At 49.2% G+C, this 16,148-nt stretch overlaps 1 protein-coding gene across 1 annotated transcript in view; it reads right to left on the bottom strand.

Moving 5' to 3' along the window:
• Positions 1 to 15,677, bottom strand: part of HS3ST1 (heparan sulfate-glucosamine 3-sulfotransferase 1) — a 32,273-nt gene extending 16,596 nt beyond the window's left edge. The window contains 1 exon segment of the mRNA XM_034672120.1: positions 15,276 to 15,677. The gene's annotated coding sequence lies outside the window, so the exon portion shown is untranslated.
• Between the last annotated feature and the right edge of the window lie 471 nt (positions 15,678 to 16,148).

Raw genomic sequence — 16,148 nt, 5'->3', positions numbered from 1 at the left:
TCTCTATCTCTGTCAAATAAATAAATAAAATCTTTAAAAAAAAAAAAAAAAGAAAAATAGTTTATATTTGTGTTTCAAGATCAATGAAAAACAATGTGGGAGTGCAGGACCATGTCCCATGAACTGTTTTTCTTTCTCCAACTCTTTGTGACCAGAAGGAAAAAGCAAAGGCATTGGTGGGGGAGGGAGTGAAGGAGAAGCAGGAGTCTGCCTGGAGCTATGTCAGGTGGATTTGCAGGGTCACTCACGTGGCACCCCAGGCACTTCCTCCCAAAAGGAACCCGTGGCCCCAAATCTGTGTGAGGGTGCATGAGTGTTTGCAAGTGCTTGTGTGTTCGTGTGTGTGTGTGTGTGTTATGCACCTGCGTGACAGCTCCAATGATGAACTGGGTTTTCAAGGCTCCCTGCTACTCTAACACCCCTTCAAGGCCATTAATGCATGAATGAAGCCAACACACTCCTTGAGGCCCTGCAATCTGCCAGCCCATGGGATGCTTCTAAGACGATGAGTTTCCAGAGACGTCAAAAGAACAAAACTGACTGAGGCCGTGTTCCCATTCAACTTTAACAACCACCTTCACTTCCCCCACCAACGGATCTGAACACGCAGGTGGGCCTTTGTACTTCACGCTGGTACCAAACCTAAACCGGCTGGCTTATTAGTGTCCGACGTGCCGTGGAAAAGGAGTAGGCTTGACAAGGAACAATGGTTCAAATTAAACGAGGCTTTGAAGATCATGCTGAGATTTCTGGTTTTGGCTTTCCATAATTTGTCTGCAAATGCTCGAGTCGTAGAGACAAAGACATTGAATAATGTGAGTCACCAAATTGGATTCCAAGAGGATTTCCTTTTGCCGTTGTTATCCTCCTTCTTCCCTCAGATACGACCCAGGGGTCTAGGTCATCCACTCAGGACACAGATACCAGGCCTCCTGCTTGCTGGCACTGTCCCTGGCATTGTCCAGGGACACAGGAAGAAGATGGGTCCCCTCTAATCCACCAGGGGCCCACTGTGTAGGAGGAAAGATATGGGGACAAATACTTCCAACCCACTGAGACACAGGCGGCTAGGGATAAACACCATTTTAGCAACTTAAAAATCAGCCAAGAAGAGGGTAGTTTGGGACATGCTTCATGGAAGAGATCCCTAAGAAACATTCTGAGGTCTGGTGAGGACAAAAACCCAGTTCAATGCTTTTAACCAAAGTCCAGCATAAAGCATATGAACAGGGACATAGGGAAATGAATGAATGGTGAGGGAAGCTTAAAGCAATGAGTTCAGATCCACTGGGATTTAGTCCTTGCCTTAGTTATTTGCCCATGGAAAAGGTATTTTCCTCTCTGGGCCTCAGTTTCCCCAACCAAAGAAAGGGAATGCTTTTTCTACCATCTTGAGAGGCTGTAAGAATTAAATATTACGGGGGGGGGACCCTAGCTCACCTGACACAGGATAGGTTGACCCTTAACGCATAGGAGCTCAATCCTATTTGCTCAAGCCACAGTAGTTTGATGATATTAGCTTGAGAAGAAGAGCGGAAGGACACTAACAGCAACACTTCAGGTTTTTTAACAACTAGGCTGCTTAAATAATTGTCATAAGAACGAACTGCAGCATTCCCCCAGTTGGCAAATCAGAAAAAAGAATTCTTCGGTGAAAGCAGAAAATTCTGCTGTGCGGATAGCTATGCAGAGAGATGCAGATGATAAAAAAAAGCCAGGATTCAAAGCATAAAGTGGCTCTTAATGTAATGTTTTTAAAGGACAACTATTATGAGGTAATTAGCCTTTGTGCCATCTTTAGCAGAGGACCATAAAGCAGGATTCAAGTGAGCAAAGGCGGCAGGTGAAGGCACTTGTGAACACATGGGCCAGTTGAAATCAGCGGGGCCTGTGGCCTGTGTAACCAGGATCCTCACGGGCGGCTCCTAGCCAACCCACAGCCCTGCTGCTGCTTCTGGGGAACCCGGGAGGCGAAGGGAGGGTAGCTGGGGATCACAAGCCAGCAAGGCAGACCCACCTTCAAGACTGAAGGTGTGAAGATGTCCCAGAACAGGGTGAGGCGAGGATGGGGGAGGCTAAGGTCACGCAGAAGGGAAGAACGTTCTACAAAGGACAGCAGACATTTTCTCGGGACACCTTAATTCCCCTGTGGGGGACAATGCATAGCCGCCCATCTGAGCTCAAGAAATCCGAACTCCAACATCAGCCTCCTTCAGAAAATGCTATTTCTATTTATAATCCTGGCACCGCTACTTCCCAGCTCCACCAGCGGGGACCCTCCCACCCCTTCTCACCACACGGGTCCCGTGTGCTTCGGCAGTCCTGCGCCCACGTCCTGGACCGGGCAGAGGGGTGCATAGCGGCGGGTCCTGCTCTCCGGGGAAGCTGCTTCCCGAAGATGCAGCCGAACCGGGAACTTATTACACTGATGCCACCTGCGTGGGAAAGCGCGCTCCGGGACAACTGAAAAGGCAGGGCCCCACTCGGGCCACGGGCCACGCTAGGCTGAGATAAACAGCACCCCCCCCCCAAGCAGCACCTCCTCCTAGAAAGACAGAACACCTGCTGTCTCAAGTAGCGCCGGTCCCCACGCCGGAGCATAAGGGGAAACGCACAACGCGCGAGGCGGCTCCCGAAGCTCTGAGCCAGATGCGACATCCCCCATCCTCCTCGCTTCCCTTGTGCACAGCGAGTCACAGGACCATGCTGACCTCCGAACAGGAGAAGTGGAACCCTCGTGTCTGTCCACAGGACGACCACAGCACAGCTATTAAACACGTGGGGCCGGGGGGGGGGGGNGTGGGTGGGGAGAGCTTCCAAGACAAGCCAGAGAGAGTGAGGTCTGAGCCTGGGGAGGAAGGCAGAGGGAACGATGCCCACCGCTCAGGGCAGAATGTCCACATTCCTGGCTTATCTGGCCGGTGGTGCTGTGGTCTGAAGGTGAGGTGTTGCATGGAACAGACCACAGCAGGGGTGAGGCGTGAAAGGTGGGAAACTGAATGCCATGCTGCGGGATGTGAATTTTCATTAATTTTATTATAAAAGACAAAACGGCAAAAGAAAAGCCCGCCTTTGGACACCCACTAATGCACATTAAACACTCCGTATGAATCACCACATTTCATCCCCACGGCTCTGAAACAGAGGCTATCAGGAGCCTGAATAATTTCTTGGGTGCTGTCTGCCAGGCATTGATTCAGGGTTGATCTGGGTTTGGGGGCTCTAGACAACATCTCCAGCCTCCTACAATGTAATCTACTGAAAAAGATTAAGCATTAAATAGATAAGTGTGTAAAATGCATAATTTAAAGTCATGAAGATCACATGAAGTTTAGAGAGATGACTACCTTGCCCACGGGGATGCTGCCATGAAGCCACGTGGCTGGGTCCACGCCTCTCCCTGTGTTTAAGGGGCCTGCACTGAAACGCTAATACGCTAAGTAATGGGGATCCATGGGATGTTCCATCAGCAGGCAGGGCAGGGACCTGATTAGGTTTTGCAAAATTTGCTTGGGTCACGGGGGAGATTTACATAGAGAAATACTGCAGATGGCAAAGGATGCTGAAAGTTACTGAGCTGGGAAGGAAAATAAAAGTGAAAGCAGAAGAATACAAGATCTGTATTTCAGCTGAAGACAGCAATAAAAGACATTATGAAATGAAGCAGGATCAATCGCCGACTGCAATGTACAAACATGAGTGTATTAGTTGCTCAAAGGCAAGAGAGATCAATTCAGGTTACTGTATTTGATTAATTGCTGTCTTCCACTTTGTCAAATGTCTGTGTGCCTCTGTTTCCCCATTTATAATTCCAAGCTATGGGCATGTGACCCAAGTTTTTGACTAATGGGACCTACAGGGGAATCTTTTTTTTTTTTTTTTTAATTTACTTGAGAGAGGGCGAGAGCGCGAGCAGGGGGAGGGGCTGAGGGAGAGAGAGAAGCAGACTCCCCACTAAGCGGGGAGCCCAATTCGGGGCTTGATCCCAGGACCCCAAGATCATGACCTGAGCTGAAGGTAGACACTTAACGGACTGAGCCACTGGGCTTCCCCCTACAGGGGAATCTTGCACAGGCTTTTGAGAAAGATGTCCTTCCCTGATTAAAAGAAGAGAGTCCCCCCAACTTGCTCTCTACCTAAATTAGAGCAGGATGATGAGAGGGGCCACCCGGGGACACCATGGCCCTCTCACCGCCTGGAGGGGATCAGCCAGAAGGAAGAGGCAGACCAGAAGGTGATACGTGACTAGATCCTTAAGGACATTCCTGCTTTTCAAATACAGTCAGCCTGACCAGCACGCAAAGCTAATGGGTGCTACCAAGTACTCCATTGTGAATGCTCAGTCCACAGCAGGCTCTCAAACAGGTGTTTTACAGGCATTACATAATGTGATTCTCACCACAAACGTCCGTGAGGACGTAGAAATCCAGTGAACACATAAGGCAAATAAGTTTAGAAAAACAAAATCATTTCCCCAAAGTCAAATAATATACTCCCCTCTGGAGCAGGAGGTGTCCCTCTTGTGCCCAGTCACCAGGAACTCAGGAGGACTCTCTCCCCTGGAGAAAGACTGAGGAGGGCGGGCCCATCCCCCCACCCCCCACAAGGGTTGGTTCCTATGCTGTGTGTAGATGGGGCTTAGAGACCAGAAGTGCCTAACCACTTCACGGGGAGGCACAGGGCCGAAGAGATGCCCCCGAAACCCTCTTTAGAAGAGCTGATGCTCAATGAACAGAAATTTAAAACCAAACCAAGAGCCACAAAGCCCCTTGCAGTCAGAGGAGGACCACAAGAGGCACCGTGGCCAGTTCCTCCACAAGATGGCACTGGGTCCCCTTGTCTCGCATCTTTGTCTGTGATTTTGTGCTGTCATGGAACAGGAGAGGGTCTGGAGCTTGACTTTCTATATCCCGTTCCCTGTTCTTCCCAGCGTCCCCATGACAGCTTTGAGTCCTGCCCTCAAGGCCGTGGACACTCAGCTGGGGTCCTGGGAAGCTCTGGGGAAGGGAGCAGGGATGACAGTGAGGGGATTTAGGCAGAGGCTGATAAAGACTGTCCCTTTACAACACGTCACAGCCTTGCATGTTCTTCGAACTCCTGTTTTTAATAGTTTCCCTGCCCTAGCTTCTCCTCCAATTCCTTGTCTTCCCTTCCCTCTTGCTGGGGATCCCCCTCCTCTCCCTACTGCGTGCCTGCCCTAACAGCTCCTTCCATACCTTCTCTACATTGCTGCTTCTCATCTCTTGGCCCAGAAACTGAAATAAGTTTTGTTTAAATTATATGAATGAAGAAAGAGAAACAAAGAGCAAAAGACTCAGACCCTCTCCCATGAAAATGTCATGTGTGATCAGTCCTGGTCTCCATACAGGATACTGAGCGTGCTTATGGCTTTCTTCTGTCATCTTAATAACGGCATCTTTTTTTTTTTTTTTTTTTTGGTAATGTTAACCATGATACGGGCACTGGAATGCTCACCATACTCATTTGTTTTAATGGGCACTAAATGATCCTCTGTGATAATTTAAATTATGCCCATTTTGCAGATGTGGAGACAGGCTTAGCAATGAGCAGTCACGCCTCCTGCTGCGTGGCTGAGGAACACAGTAGCTTCTAACCAGCTCCCTGGCTGGACAAGCCTGGGTGCGAACCGCTGCGCCTTTCTGCCTACTTTCGGGTCCAGGCTGCACATGAACACACAGCTAGTGAGCAGCTCACGTTAAATGAAGAGTTAGTAATGTGTTCTGCCGCAGAATCTAGTGAGCGGCCGAGCAGTATCTCAGCCCTGAAGAAAGCATAAAACTGCTCAGAAAGTCCGCATGCAACAGAAGCCTTGTTAATTTCGTTCCCCACAAGGTTATTAACTAAATTAGAAACACAACATTTTCACTGCCATTCTCCCAACAAGCTACTCCAGCGGTCTTAGGGGAGCCCTCTGGCTCCATGTTATCACCTGAGGTCATCCACTTGTAGGAGCGAGTCTGGAAGGGCCCCTAACAGTTTTATTAGCTTTGGATTCAGTGGATGAGGGAGCATTTGCAGGTGTGGGTTTTCAAAGCACAAAGTTTCCTTCAGTGGGCTCGGGGGAGGTCTTGTGTGGGCCTCGTCTTTGCAATCCCAGCCCCACAGGAACGGGTTCAGTGTTTGTGTCGAGTAAGACACTGCGTTGGTGGACTCACTGCTACCCTGGTGACCTCACGGGGTAGAAACACCTTGCAGAGGGTGCTGGGAATAATCCGGCGCACGCCGCCACCACTTGGGAGAGAATCTGTCTCACTTATTAAATGCACTGAGAGACCTGCTTTGCCCCACGATTCTTTTGCTTCTTCAAGCAAACAAATAAGCTTGCTGTGGTTTGATGGTTGCTTAGCTCACCAGAGAAAACAACCCTTCGTTTTCTCCTTGGACCACATGCAGGCCCAAGGTCAAGATTACATCACCGTCAAGATTACTGTGCTCTCCCCTCTTTAACTTCCTAAACTTACAGGACTTTCACCAAAGTAATCGCTCAGAATCGTCGCCACAAGAATAGGAATGTTTAATAAAATATAGGACTTCCAGTTAAATTTAAATTTCACAGAATAATGAATAATTTCTTAACATTCAGTATCTGGGATACACCTGTACTAACACATTGCATGTCATTTCTCTGAAATTCAAATTTAACTGGACATCCTGTAGTTTTATTTGTAAAATCTGGCAATGCTACCCAAGAAGAACGTATGTTTCCTTGAGTATTATGCTAAGCATTTTATATTGGCAATCTCCTATAATTCTCATTAAAACGTTGACAAGACTGAAACCCATAAAATTGTCTATTTCTCACGATGCCACAGTCAATAAGGGCGAGATCAGAAATTCAAACAGATGTGACTTCAAAAGCCATGCTCTCTCCGCCCCAAGAATAACCCCAAAATCTAATCCCAGAAATCTGTCACTGTCACCTTCTCCCTCCTTCCTATCCAGGACGCTGGGAAAAATCTGGTGTAAGATGTAATTTAAATAAAATGCCAGTGAGTTTTCCGGAGGAGGCGCCCAGCCCCTGCTCGCTCCTCACCACTCCAGTATTTATTTTTCTGAGCACAGGGAGGCAAGCATGCTTTTCATTTCAGATGCATCTGCAATCACCTTTCTCCCGCTGTATTTAACTGCTGATGCAGGACTCTGATTTACTCTCCTCCAGGAAGGAGTGGAGACATTTACATAAAACAGCTTACCACAGGGTGTAGGGAATCTGCAGGAATTCTAGGCGAAATTCAACAAGACACAAAATGGGTCTCAGAAAGTGCTGAAATGGAAGTTCTTGACGAATGAAAGGAGATGCGAATGTTTTAAATCTAAATATATTTCTTTCTCGGTCCTCCAGGGACTTAAGGAGTCTCCACCTTGAGCCATCTGCTCCCTGCAGGTGGAGAATCAGCGGCTGTGGATCTGGGGTCTGCCGCCCTCTTTCTGAGGATCTAAGAAAAGTTGCCCAGACCTCAGTTTCTTTACATATAAAAATGAAGATGCTAAGAGCTCCTGTCTCCCTTGAAGGGTTAGGTACAAAGAGGAGAAAGTGGATATTATCAGAGTAAACAGAAATAGGAATTATCAGTTTCATTCTTTTTTTTTTTAAATTTTATTTTATTATATTATGTTAATCACCATACAGTACATCCCCAGATTCCGATGTAAAGTTTGATGCTTCATTAGTTGCGTATAACACCCAGTGCACCATGCAATACGTGCCCTCCTTACTACCCATCACCAGTCTATCCCATTCCCCCACCCCCTCCCCTCTGAAGTCTTCAGTTTGTTTCTCATAGTCCATAGTCTCTCATGTTTCATTCCCCCTTCTGATTACCCCCCTTTTCTTTATCCCTTTCTTCCCCTACCGATCCTCCTAGTTCTTATGTTCCATAGATGAGAGAAATCATATGATAATTGTCTTTCTCTGCTTGACTTATTTCACTTAGCATTATCTCCTCCAGTGCCGTCCATGTTGCAGCAAATGTTGAGAATTCGTTCTTTCTGATAGCTGAGTAATATTCCATTGTATATATGGACCACAGCTTCTTAATCCAGTCATCTGTTGAAGGGCATCTCGGCTCCTTCCATGATTTGGCTATTGTGGACAATGCAGCTATGAACATTGGGGTGCATATGGCCCTTCTCTTTACTACGTCTGTATCTTTGGGGTAAACACCCAGTAGTGCAATGGCTGGGTCATAGGGTAGTTCAATTTTTAACTTTTTAAGGGACCTCCACACTGTTTTCCAGAGTGGCTGTACCAACTTGCATTCCCACCAACAATGTAGGAGGGATCCCCTTTCTCCACATCCTCTCCAACAATTGTTGTTTCTTGCCTTGTCTATCTTTGCCATTCTAACTGGCGTAAGGTGGTATCTCAGTGTGGTTTTGATTTGAATTTCCCTGATGGCTAATGATTTTGAACATTTTTTCATGTGTCTGTTAGCCATTTGTATATCAGTTTCATTCTTATCTCTCTTTTTTTAAATTTTTTAAAAATTCTTTTGAAATCTTTTTTGCATTCTCTGCATGCCAGAGTGCTTTTGCACAGCCAGGATCTGTTCCATGAAAGGTGGTGTGCACAATCATGCCATCTACTCACCTGCACTGACCACATGGAGAATCCCTAATTGGGACAGACAAGGCCTCAGTGAGGGCTTGGGGTGGGGGGTCCATACACACCACACGTTGACTATGTTTTAGCATCCTTCTTTGGCTCTTCTCTCCATGCCTCTCTCTTTCCTTAAATATTTCTTCCCCCACGAAGCCTTCCCTAGTTCCCCCAGACAGAAACGTTGCCTCTTGTTTCTTTTCTGAGTAACCACTTGGAAGGAGGCACACTGTTCTAGGAGCTGGTGGGAGAGACACTGGTGTGGGTCCAGATGTCTGCTCGCCTAGGGCATGGATTCTGACGGGGAGTCAGAGACAGTAAGAAGATGACTCCAAGAATCATCATTGCCACAAATCTTGCTGTGAGAGAAAGGATTGCAATGAGAGAAAGAAACACAGTGATTGCAGGGAGGTGTTCTGCAGGAAAGGCCCGCCACTGACCGAGGCAGAGGTCCTAGCATTATGCCTTCACCACCTCCTAGGCAAACATGTACTCATTTACCTGCCTGCGAGACTAACTATAAGTTCTTTAAGAACAAGACCTACTGGGTTTTTTTGTTTTGTTTTTCTTCTGCACAAATGCCCCAGTGACAAGAGGCAACATCAAAGCCTGGGGCAGTTTGGGGGAGGGTGTACCAGAGTTGCAAAGGGCACAAGTACATTTCACACATAGAGTCAGTTTTTAAAATACTTCATTTTTGTGATGCAGAAAGAACTTTCGTAATAATACAAAATGTCATTGCCGGGTAAAGAAATTAAAGCTTCAAAATATCTTCACTGATGATGGGGTCCCGGTTTCAACTAGGTAGAGCCATAGAGATGGAAACTCTCATAGCTCAGATCAGATTTTCGATTAAAGAGGTGCTGAACGTCAGAGTTCTGAGGGCCCTAACTCAAGAGTGAAGACGGCCTTCCCCCGCTGCTTCCTCACCTTAGTTACCTACTCTGTCGGGATCATTTATTAACGTCTTCCTTGCTGGTCTACTGTCTCCTTGAGGACTGGTCCTTGATGGGTTCTGTGCGTTAATGGACTCCAGCACTTACTCTAAGTGCCTGGCACATGCTGGACACTCAGTAAACAGGCTCAGTAGCCGATTTCGTTAAAATTAAGAGAACAGTCTGTGATCAGGGGTTTACACACAAGAGCGACTCCGAGAATATAATCAAGTGTCTAAACGCCCACATGCAGAAATCTTTTATGTCAGATGGTGACATTTTACTTTGAATACGTTGAGTCCAGACCAAAATTCTGAGGTCCCTGAAACCTGCCTAAGGTTTTACCCCTGCACCCTGGATTTTCAGATGGCCTTCCTCTGATTTATCCTTAGCACTACCCTACCTAGTGTAGGACAGATCGTACTTATTTATCTTGCTTTCGTCTGTCCCGTCCACTACAAGCTAAATACAACGGCAAGGATTTCCATCTGTGTTATTCCCTACAGGGTCACCAGGGAGTGGCACAATCCTCAGTCCGTGGTCAGAACTCAGGACACCTGTTAAAGGTCTAAATGTGAACATTGCAACTAAAACAGGGAACAGGAGCAATACAAGCAAACACTCCATAACCACGAAGGTCCACTCACTGGATGCTGTCTACACAGCATGCGCCATACACCCTTGCACCAAAATTCCGGGTGACCGATTTCACAAAGTCTCATATTCCTACCCACTGGAGGCCTGTGGGACGGATATAAGGCCTACCTACAGAAGTGTTCTGCTTGGCCCACATGGTATTATTTAAAAATACTGACTCTGCTGCTGGTACTTAAAACTCAGTAGATTCCACATAAAATTGTGAACTTACACACCATCTTGAAAAAAAAAAAAAGAAAAGAAAAAAAGAAAACAAAAGAAAAGAAAAGATAAGAAAAGATAAGAAAATCAGATGTGGCCAGAGTGGGCCAGATGTCCCACTGGCAACCCGAAGTTGGGTCTGAGCTCAGGTGCCCACCCCCCTCTTCTTACCCATGCACAAAGCCCTAAAGCCTGTTTTGCTCTGGCAGTGAGTGGCCTGGCCACCTAAGGCATTTCGGTGTGCGACCCCTGCTGGAAAGCTACCAAAAAGCAGGCAGCATGGAGAAAAAAAATAAAAGATGCCAACTGGGATCTATTTCTGTTATGTTCAAGCTATTCCTCGGAAGAATAATGTATTCATTTTTCTAGAACTCTGGTGGTACCACATAACTATTGACAAACTATGGCCCAGTAAATATTATTCTAACGGCCTGAAAAAGCTATGAGCTTAATTCCCTGTGGGTAGAGGAAGCTGAGAAAGCTTCATGCCGGAGGCAGGCCTGAAGAAGGATCGGGAGAGGCTGTACGTCAGCTGGTTACAATTCTGGCTAACTCAAAGAGAAAAAGGAATTTACTTGAAACTAAGGGTTACCTCTAGGAATTGAGGAGAAGCTGAAAAGCCTGGCTTGTTAAAAGGGAAGGGATAATAGGAACCTTAGTGTCAGGGAACACGGCAGGATCATGCCATGGGAACAGGACCCTGGGGAAATCCTGACATATGCATGCCGTTGCTGACGCCACTTGATTCATGACTCAGGGTGGTAAAGGAACACTTAGCTGTCCTTGTGTCCTTCAGCTAGTCCCTCAAGATGCCCCGTCCCAGGTGGGGTCATCCTGAGGCCCAGCGCAGGGCCCAGAGAGATGAACAAGCCAAGAGAGCTCCACCTCCCACCTAGAAGTCCCTCCATGGGCACCTTCCAAAATGCAAAAGTCCGCTACGGATGAGGAGGAGTTTAGGTGGTGACGGGACAGATAGGACACCGCAAACAGTGCCGCAGAGCAGAAGGAGAACAGACAGACCAGAGCTCCAATCTGGAATCCTCTGTACCTTCGGAAAACCAGTTAACTTTTCTTCTGATCTGCAGATTCCAAATCTTTAAAATAGAAAGCATGCCATCTGCCTGTGCACAACACGGTTGCTGTGAAGATTCCGTTCAATCATTCATTCACTGATTTCAAAAATACTTATGGAGCCTTTACTAAGGACCAGGCACTTTGCTAGGTCCTGGGGGCAATCTGGAATGCCGAAAATGCAACGGAGAGCCCGTGCTTTATGCTGATGACAGATTTAGAAAAGGGAGACCGAGGTCACCTCCTGAAATTGAGCATGTATCACTTTTCCCCAACTGATACACTCATTTGCAACTTTCTTCCTTTCCTGATTAATCAGTATCAGGGCCCTTCCTCCAGATAGATAGAGAGATAAATATAGATAGATACATAGATATAATTTAAGACATACAAAATCTATGAAGCTAAAAAGAAAAAAAAACTCTAAAAAATTTAACTCTGACCCTGAAAACAAGAGACTAATTATCCCGAGAAGCACTGAGGTCTGGTACTGATGGATTTCAGGTCATCTCAAGGAGATACTGGCCCATTACATGAAATTCTCTCTCCCATTTAACGTTTAGCATATGTAATTCACAAGGACATACACAAATTGTAATTAAAATTAACATTAAACTAGACCGAATGAACTTTGCAGGAAAAGCATGTTCAGTAGCCCTGAACATACTCCACCAGGGTTTTAGAATTGCCAAAATGCTTTTCACATACATTTTCTCACTCTTTCATAATAACCTTTCAGTCTCTATTTTTCAGAGGAAGAATCTGAGAGATTCTTTCCCTCAGAGAGGGAAAGATTATTTGCTTCAGGCCTGGGGCAAGAGGCTAGCTCTAAATCCAGCTAGCAGGCTCGCCAGCCTCCCCACTTAGAAAGGGCAGCTTCAAAGGAAGCCCTGGGTCAGTGGGGTTGAAGGAAGATACACCAAAGTGATGGGGAACAACCCCCTTCTTTTCTGATACCCACTGAAAAGTTACAGCATTTCCTACATAGCCACTAGAACATTACTACTCTCCAGCTTCCCCTTCACCCCTTCCAGGACTGCTAGGACTCTGGCTTAGAGACAAGCCCTGCAACTTGCTGTCTGAGCCTTGACCCTGGGCATGGGCTCTTTGAAATCAGGGAGTCAATCTATTTTAGGGTTGCTCTCCCCAACCTCTAGCCTCAACAGAGAGAACAGGACTCAGTACTCACAGTGGGCACGTGCTACCCTGGGTAGATGCCCCAGCAGAGAGGAAAGGCAGTCCATATTCCCAGCCCCTTCCAGGCACCATCAAATGGTGATTCAAGGTAAGAAAAGCTTCCACATTGACTTCCTTTCAAAGAGCTCTTTCAGGGCTTTTCCAGTAAGGGAGTTTCCTCTTTTGACAACAAAAGCACAAGCCTCAACTGCATTGTGGAGTCCAAGTAAAGGGTTCCTGAACATCCACACCATGCAAAGCAAGGCTTTAAGCTGGAGGACTCCTGGCTTCATAGCTGGAGTACCAATTACACAGCTAAAAGCCCTGGGCTTTTCCTGATCCCATTAGCAAGTTCAAAGTACCACTTTCTTGCCAGTTTCCTAAGGAAAACAAAACAAAACAAAACAAAACACAAAAAAACANTAAAACAAAAAAAAACACAAAAAAACAAACAAAAGAAAAACACAAAAAACCCCAGAAATCTCCTATCTTAAAGCTGCAGTGCCTCCTACACCACGCAGCTTCACCAATTCTCACTCAATGCTACTGTCCTAATTAACTGCTAGGACTTAGGAGTGCTTAGTCACGAAGTTGTTGATCCCCGCCCAACTTGGCTGAGAGTTAAAGGGACCCACGGAAGCCCCATAAGTCTCCTTGAGAAACTGCTCTTTTTNAAGTTGTTGATCCCCCGCCCAACTTGGCTGAGAATTAGGGACCCACGGAAGCCCCATAAGTCTCCTTGAGAAACTGCTCTTTTTCTTCCTAGCACTGGAGAAAACCTTATGTAACACAATGGTCCATTTGAACATGTTACTTCTGCAACCCTATGGGAGTAAAAGAATTGTAAACCCTGAAAATACAAAGAGTAAAGAGGGCATTTACAGCTGAAGAGTCCATCTCCTGGAATTTCACGAGGTCAGGCTAATCTAATTGGGCCCAATCTTTACTGAAAACGCTGAAAGTAAGAATAATTCCAAATGCCAAAGGATGGGCTTTAGGAATACAAGCCGGCAGAAGTTAGGGTATGTCCCCCCGCCCCTTTTTAAGACGGAATTCCTGGAATTAACCCTTGAGTGGAAGTCGGTAATTTCATTTCAATAAAATAAAGTGAGATTTGGCTGCAAAGCGCGAACGCACGAGTTAGGACCCAAAGGATCATGTATGCGCTTCGGCTGCAGCCACAAAAGCCAGCCAAGGAAGGCGCCCCCGGACGCTAGGGACTCCTCCGGGTACCGGCTCCCCGGGCAAGCGGCGCGCAGCGCAGCGGAGCCGATGGTGCCGGGGTTTCGAGAGCTCTGACTGCCGGAGGAGGAGCAGGTATACTCCATCCCCAATTCTTCGTCCATTTCTTGGAGCCGCTCCCTGCTAGCAGGGGACAGCTTCTGGGAGCGCAGGGCGAAAAGAGTGGATTTGGAGTCGCCTCCCCAGAATCCCCCCAAAAGCATCTTCCCGCAAGTAGTGGATAAAAATAGCCGGCGGATAATGCTGGGGGAGGAGCGAGACGCGCGCAAGGCATGGCAGCGTCTGGTCCAGCACAGTGAAGGGCGGTGGAGGGATTCAACCCCACTCCCAAGAGAGGGGACTGGGTGTGCGAGAAAGCGCGGACGCCAGCCCGCGGAGGAGATGAAATGGAAGGCGCCCGGCGCCGGTACACAACCTCGGGGCGAAGCACACCCCACACCCGCGTCCTGCATCCCCGCTCCTGCTCTGGCTGGCTTCTCCATCCTATTTCCAGCTCTGGAAGCCGGCCCTCCGGCTCCCGGGACAGGCAGGGTCCAGAAGGGGGAGCAGCGCGCTGATCTCCATCTGGCTCTGAGAGCGCACCTGGAGACATCAGGCTTGCGGAGTCTGCCCGTGGATCGGAGAGGGGGTCTACTCGCTACCTCCGCGGGTGGGCGCCCCACCTCCCTGCACCCTCATCTGCCGCCACCACCCAAGGTGCTCGAAATAGAAACATAAGCAGAAAAAAAAATAGGTAAAAAGTAAAATGAAAAAGGAGGGCTGTGTAGAATTGGCATTCGGAAAAGAGGCTACCTACAGTTCATCGCCTTAATTTCTCTCCTCCTGAGCACCCCCGCCCCTCGGGAGATGTCCCAAGTCTCCTCCACTCCGACCAAATGCGAAGGCAAACCAGACCCAGGTTTCCCCCACCCTGGATGCTCTCTCGACCCACTGACTTCTGCTGACTGTATCCCTGCTCCAGTTGCCAGCCAGAGTGGTACCAGGGCTTTGCTGCGCGCTGCGCTCAGGCTGCCCCGCACGGTCCTAAGGAGATACGGCGGGCAGGAGTGAGCCCCCCGACTCTGCTGAGCGAGGATCCAATCCACAAAGTCAGAAACCCGCATACCTGTCCATAAAATAAAACATTAAAAAAAAAAAAGCACTCCCTCGGGATTTGCAGAACTGAGAGGACAAGGCAGGAGGTGAGAGGATGGAAAACCCCGGGTCTCTCCTTCCTTGCTCCCCCTACATCCACTCCACTTGCTCCAGCCTCGACTCACCTTGGGCTCTGCGCTTGGCCTAAATTCGGGACGCCAGGTGAGGGCACCCCGACGGTCCCGGGTCTTGCCACTCCCCAGGCTGGGCGGCCCCCGCCCCAGGCGCGCGGCACTCACCTGAGCAGCGCCGCGGTCGAGCCGGTCCGGCGCCCGAAGTCGGCTCTCGGGCTGAGCCATGGGCAGCGCCGCGGAGTACCGGCGGCCAGCGGAGCAAGCTTCGGGGCGCCTCGGGACAGGCAGGCGAGGCAGGGGATGCGGGCACTCACGGAGACCCGGCAGTGGCGGCGGCTGGCGGCTGCCCGCGCGCCGGGGACTTTGCAGGAGGGAGGCTCTGGCGCTCAGTCCCGCGGAGGGGAGGAGCAGGAGGAGGAGCAGGAGCAGGAGGAGGGGACGGAGGAGGCCGGGCCCTCGGGAGAGCGCGTAGGGCAGAGGAGGATCGCGAGCGCCCACTGCTGCCCGGCCGGCTCCGGTGCTGCTCTGAGTCGGGCCGGCTGGGCTTGCGGCGCCGGGTGCAGGCCTCCCGCGGACAGGTCTCGGACGAGTCGATCTGGCCCAGCGGCGCAGGGGCTCCTCGGGTTCAGTCCAGGGGGAGGGGACCGGCGCGGCCGGGGGGTGGGGCCAGTCATGGGCTGGGTGATGCTGCGTTCGCGGCGAACCTGGGACATCCTGTCTACTCCCTCTCCCCTGCTGGGGAAGGTTAGGAGCAAACTCGAGCCCACCTCCTCCCTCACTCTCCTACCCCGCAGGGTTCCCGGGGCTGCGCCGCTCCCACGTGCGTCGCACAGCCAGTTTCCTTCCCGGCAGGTGACCCCGCTTAGGTGCTGGCGCTCCCTGCGCCGCCCTGGAGGCCAAAGGAGCCATCCCCTGGAGCTGACGCCGCCGCCCGGCCCCGACGCCAGCGGCCAGGCAGGTGGAGCCTGAATCGGCGCGGGGCGCCTGTTCCTGAGCGCCCCGGGTCGCCATTGAACACGCCGTCCCCCTTCGTTCGCG

The sequence above is a fragment of the Ailuropoda melanoleuca genome, chromosome 11, assembly GCF_002007445.2.
Source record: "Ailuropoda melanoleuca isolate Jingjing chromosome 11, ASM200744v2, whole genome shotgun sequence".
Classification (NCBI taxonomy): domain Eukaryota; kingdom Metazoa; phylum Chordata; class Mammalia; order Carnivora; family Ursidae; genus Ailuropoda; species Ailuropoda melanoleuca.
This window is presented reverse-complemented; position numbering and strand designations above follow the sequence as displayed.